Source organism: Taudactylus pleione, unplaced genomic scaffold (genome assembly GCF_031769625.1).
Source record: "Taudactylus pleione unplaced genomic scaffold, aTauple2 ptg000282l, whole genome shotgun sequence".
NCBI lineage: Eukaryota > Metazoa > Chordata > Amphibia > Anura > Myobatrachidae > Taudactylus > Taudactylus pleione.
Window position 1 is genome coordinate 8,966,067 of NW_028284684.1, and position 6,434 is coordinate 8,972,500.

General features: G+C 46.3%; 1 protein-coding gene across 4 annotated transcripts in view; it reads right to left on the reverse strand.

Annotated features, from left to right (window-relative positions):
• The window catches only part of GLT1D1 (glycosyltransferase 1 domain containing 1), a 225,426-nt gene that overhangs the window by 68,002 nt on the left and 150,990 nt on the right, over positions 1-6,434 (reverse strand). The gene's annotated exons all lie outside the window — the stretch shown is intronic.

Below are 6,434 nucleotides of genomic sequence, written 5' to 3' on the forward strand. Positions count from 1 at the left end.
TATTCAACTCAGTATTCAACTCATCTACAAGTTCTACAGTATTTAACCCTGCAATTCTCCTCCACAGTACCCCCTGAACCTCTGAGACTTTTGTGTTTGTTTTAAGTATCTGCAGTTGTGCATCTCTGCACCAAGGACTTTATTTACCATCACTCAGTTAGTCCTCTTTCATCTGTATGTTAAAGAATTACATTAAACCATCTAAATTCAAACTCTCTTCTGGTCCGGGTGTCTGTCACTCAACCAAGCTCGGGCCCACCCCTTCCAATTTCCCAGCCCGTGACAATGTTTAAGTGTCAAGCCACTATCCAGGACAACACCAAGATTCTGCACATGTTCAGTGTTTTGTAACTCTGAGCCCATAAGCGTAAGTCCTGTTGGTTGGCTATGCTGTAGCCTTGTCCTGTGACCTATCATAAGGGCCTCCGTTTTATCAGGGTTAAGTCGCAGCCAACTGGCACTCATCCACTCCTGGAGCTCAGCTAGGCAGCCATTTAGGGTTGTTATGGGATTCTTAGTACCTGGAGCAAAGGACAGGTACAGTTGTGTATCTGCATAGCAGTGGAAGACCAGGCCATGACGTCTGATTATTTCACCCAATGGTAGTATGTACACTACAAAAAGCATGGGAGATAGTATAGAACCCTGTGGGACACTGCAAGGAAGTGGCACTGGTGATGAAGAGTTTACTCCAGAAGAAACTCTCTGTGACTTGCCGGTCAGAAATGATTTGAACCAGCTAAGGACTGTGCCATCCAGTCCACAGAAATTTTTCAGGTGCTCAATTAGAATCCCGTGGTCCACAGTATCAAATGCTGCAGAGAGATCCAGGAGGATTAAGATTGAACAATCACCTCTGTCTCTTGCCATCAGAAGATCATTAAGCACACATACCAGGGTTGTTACAGTGCTATGTCTTCTCCTGAATCCTGATCATAAATATCATGGGTAGACAGGCGGGTTTCCAGTTGCTTTGCCATCAGTTTCTCAATGACCTTTTCTAGAAAAGGAAGGTTTGATACCAGTCTGTAGTCAGAGTCAAAATTAGTTTTTTTTTAAAAAGTGGTCTAACAATTGCTCCCTTTAGAGGAAAAATTCCTGTCTGCAAAGAGCATTGAACTACTTTGGCAATTACAGGGCCAATCATGTCAATACACCCTATGAGAAGCTTGGTTGAGGCAGGGTCCAGATGACAGGTGGTGGGCCGCAACATTCAGATAATTTTAGAAATGTCTTTTACATCCATTATGTCAAAGCTGTTTCATGAAGACAGGTGCCTTCCCTTGGCAGGCTTGGTAGTTTGGCACTCCTTTGATGGCACTGTGGGGATTTCTGCCCGGATGGAGGATACTTTATCTGCAAATAATCTTGCAAACTCATTGCATCTTGACTGGGAGATGTTCAATTTGCCAGAGGAACATCTATGCAGTTTTGCCATATTCCTCAAATTTGTTACAAAACAATCAATGGGGAAAGCAATACTGTATGTGGTCATGACATGTATATGGTGTGCTCCGACCACATGGAAAGTGAGTCATGCCCATACTAGCTACTCTCTTGGAATATCCAGGGAGGTTCACAAATGTCTGGGAACTTTCCTTTACTTACAGTACAAGAGAGCATACCAGCATCAGCCCACTTCTCCAGTACAGTGGCTGATGCAGGGGTGTGATTATATGATTCACTGCACAATGCCCCTGCACCTCCCACCGTAGCCTCCCAGACAGCCCAGCTAAAAAGCCAGCAATTATGGTCATGACTCTCCCCTGTAATATATTCCTCCACACTCACCTCTGTAATAACAGATCTCCTCCTTCTCCCTCACCTCTCTAGAGACACATTCCTCTCCATAACTTGTGCAGCAACATTCACCCCCACCACCTCTGTAGCAACACACTTCCCCCATCACCTCCACCGCAACACATTCCCCTGTATCACCTCAGCCGTAACACATTCACCTACATCACTCCCATGTATCAACACTTGTTTTTTTATACTAGAGCTAAAGGCTCAATTGTGAATATTACATCTGCCTATTTATTGTTTTTTTGGACATGGGGACTGATCTTGAATGGACGCAATGCATGCATGGCTCCTATTTCTCCAGATTATCTGTTGTGATAATATGCAAATGCTAGTTTCAGCCTTCCCCTTTAGAAATTGCGAGTGCCGGAGACTGCAAGCCCTGAGAGGCCCAATTTCAATGTCCATGAAGAGTTGAAATCTGCCGCTGTACTCAAACACTCCACCATCAGCGCACCATCGAGATGACCATCGACAATTATGATGCCCTATGGCTGGCGCAGTGTTTAACTTTCTCTAATCATGGCTTCTCTAACCTAGGCTCTGCATTTGAGAATGCACCACGTTCACTTGTAACGCCTATGTCTGTCCGCCACCATCACAAATGAGAGATATCGAATACACAACAGCGATCTCTGCATACACTCTGTGGTACGTATGCAACATTGGGGTTAGGACCATAACTAGGGGTGTGCAAGCAGTGCTGTCATACAGGGTTGCAGGGCTCTGGGGGTGGCATCGTCGCTGCCCCACGGCCCTTGCTTCTAGCTAGCATGGTGCCTGGTCAGGTACCCTGCAGCCAGGACCATTGCTGCAGTGCTGCCCGAAGTGTCCTTTCGATGCTCCAGGCAGGTACCGGAGGATGTTTTGGGCAGTGCTGCACTTATCGATGCTGTCTGCCTCGCCCCCTCTGCGCGATATCACGCACTCAGGGGTTGGATCTGGCACAGGGCACACTGCAGCCCTGTTATGCCACTGATTGAGGTTTCTCTGAATTTTCAACATATTGCAAGAAGGTTTCATAATGCCTGAACAGACCACTCTTGTGCTGCTACGTAATGTATTTATGCTGTCAGTTCCACCATTAGGTTTTGGCAACTAATAAATGTATTTTTGAAAGTTAAGTATTTTCACTGATTGGGTTACTTGTAAATCATTAAAATCTGTAGATAGCAATTCAGCTAGTTGCTGAGCGTGATCAAATCTCACCTGGACAGAACTGGACACAACTGCTACTGAAATGCAAACATGCAGATAAGGTAAAAAGACAACACAAGTCAAGAAATCATAGTCCATGATAAAACCTTCACCAAGAGGTGAGAAAGGTGGCTGATCAATGGTTCCAGGCTGTGATTTTATCACATCTTTAGATTTCACAGGTAATGATTTTCCAGGGGATTTTTTTTAACAATGGGTGAGCTGATAATTATTTTATTTCAGTGAGGAGATACTCTGATTAAGAGCTGTGAAACAAAAAACATGCATAATCCTAAATGGAATAGGTGTTTTATTGTAACAGATTGACAGGAAGCACCGTTTGGGGGTGGTGACAGGGGGGTGGTCGGCGCAACGCAGGCGTGCCAGTGTATTTGAAAGCTGTTACAAGGGCGTGCATAAATTATCCATTATGATGCCCTACGCAGCTTGGGCTTTCACTGCGTGCGATGAGGTTAGCAATTCCTGAGTAAGGTCAGACCTTGTGCAAGTGTGCATGAGGCTGCGATTGTACTCGATGTTACCATTGGTTTCGCTATTTTTCTATGTATTACGGATGTGTGTAAGGAAAAGTGGGTGCATATTACGGATGTGTGTAAGGTAAAGTGGGTGTCCTTATGTTAGGCTGCGACGTCATTGCGATTGCAATCATCAGCATATCTTCACAGTGAGACTGCATGCGTAATCGCTATTGCGATCACAATAGCGATCCGTGCTGAATCAGGCCCTCAGTGCACTATTAAAAGCAAGTGTATTCCATGCTCTATATCTGCGACATACAAGTGACACTCAGGAAACACAGCGACCTCCAGATCATAGTCGCATCTTACCGGTAAGAAATCTCCTAATTGAACCTTTCTTACACATGGTCAACAGAGGTTGGACAAACTTCGCCTCAGGACTTCTTCTTACACAACACCCGTCATATCAGACTGCAGTGACACCATTTGTGCCGGGAAGTATAGCAGTCTTCTACTCCTATCCTATTTGAAGGTTGCTCCCTGGAAGAATACACCTGAATAAATCCTGCATACAACATCAGCAACTGGACTATTTAGTCAAGTGGGGTATAGCAGTCTCCTACTACTATACAGTGAAATGTGCTCCCTAAAGAATACACCTGATATATATAGAGCACTGTGTCTCTAAAGCTGGGTACACACTGACAGATATATTGCCCGTTGCATTGAGAGGGTGATATATCTGTAGTGCATTGAAAGGTGTGTATAGACAATATGTCTGTGAACGACTTTATGGGCAATTTAAATGCCTGCCCAGTTGTGAAATCAGTACATACCCATTGGCACTTAGCAATCATTAGATAGGTCAGCAGGGGGGGGGGGGGTGTACCCAGCTTTTGCAATAGAACACCTATTTATGATTATGCATGTTTCAGTTCACAACACATATACACTTTTAACATATTCCCTTTCAGAGTGAGCACAGATTAGCTGTTCTCTTATTTATAATCAAGATTTTCAAAGAGTAGGACCTCGCTCTGCATAAACTGCAATTAAAGGTGGGGACACACATGAGCGACGGGCATTCGTTCAGACATTGGAACGAATGCCCTTGAACGGGGATTGCCCGTACACACTGCAACGAGTTAATGAACAGTGGAACCATCACTGTTCCGTCCTTCATTAACTTACTACAGGTCGCTAGCGACATCGCTAGGTTTGATGTGCAGCAAATCAAACCTAGCAATCGTTGCAACCGTACCACACGCGCAATTACCCGTACCACACTGAGTGATGTAGGTGATTTGTCGATACAAAACGGAAAATCAGGTTAAACATTGCTCCAGTGTGTACCCGACACAGGTCCAAACTCCCCCCCTCCCTTTTTAAATGTTAGTGCATGGCTATTGATATATGCCAAAATACTGTGCGTGTGTGTGTGTGTGTGTGTGTGTGGTGGAGTATAGTGTAAATTGTTCTAATATTTTTTTATTTATACATTTTTCCACATATTTATTTCTCTTTCAGTGCATTCTACAGTAATGCTGGGTACTCACACTGGCAGATATATTGGCCGATCAATTGATTGGCCAATATATCTTGTGTACGTCGGCCATTGTGTACCAGCTATATGTCTGTACATGAAGTCACTCTCAGACATATCGCGTCGGCTGTGCTGCACAGCTGATGCCCAGTATATCTGCAGATATATTGGGGTATCGTGCTGTGTGTACGGCGGTACACTTGCTGCAGAGGCTGCGGGAAGGGGGGCGTGACATGTTCACTGGCCAGCGAGACCCGTGTGTATGAACAACCATCATCTGCAGATCATACTTGCCGACATTCAGCTCGCTCCTTCCGGGAGGGAGCTGAATGCCTGCATTCTGCGGGGGGCGTGGCCGGGCAATAATGCTGTTTTGGGGGCGGGGCCAGGGGCGTGACCGCACGATCGTGTCATCGTGGCGCCGCCCCCTTTTCACAATGCCTGGAAAAAGGCATTGTGAAGAAGGGGGCGGAGCCACGATGACGCGATTCAGCGCGAATCGCGTCATCGTGCCCCCAAGCTGCGGGGTTTTTAGTAGTAGTTCGGGGGGGTAGGCGGCAGCCGGGAGGCTTGCCTGCCTTTCCGGGGAGTCGGGAGCGGCACCCGATATTCAGGAGGCTCCCGACCAAATCGGAAGGGTAGGCAAGCCTGCTGCAGATATATCTGTAAGGTGTGTACCCAACTTAAGAAAGAAAGAGCAACAACAGTATATTGTATTTACCTTTTTATCGCATATAAATTGTAAATCAGTACCGGATAACAAGACAGCAGTAATTAGGTTGCATCAGAACTTGTAGCTCTCACAATCCTCAGCGGCCCTAGTGAATAAATCAGTAATTGTTCCCCAGTACTGGAGGTCTGACCCGCCCAGTGTCATGGTGCTGGAATGGTGACGGTTCCTTTAACCATGTAAGACAATGTTAACATTGTTTTGTTTTAGAACACCCATTTCTATAGGATATTGGAACTGCTTACATTAAGATTGCAATCTATCCTTCAAAAAGTAGATGTGGATAGCCCAGGACTTTTGAATGAACTGCAAAAAACATTCTGTCCCACGGCCTGCAGTTCACTGCAATAAGTGGGATCGGTATGAATGGCCAAGTACGTGAGCTCTGCGGTTAAAATCCCAACGCCGGCAGCCCAAACAACGCAGATCCCGAAAGGGCAGGTAAGTACCCTATCCCTACCCCTCTCCCCCCCCCTAACCCTCCCTTAGGGGTGCCTAACCCTAACCTCCCCCCTAGTGCCTAGCCCTAACCTCCCCCCAGCCCTAACCTCCCCCCCCCTCCCCGCACCCTAAACCTCCCAGAGGGTGCCTAACTCTAACCTCTCCCCGGGGGTGCCTAACCCTATCTCCCCCTTCCACTAGCTGGGAGGGTGCCTAACCCTAAGTCCCCACAGGATCCCCT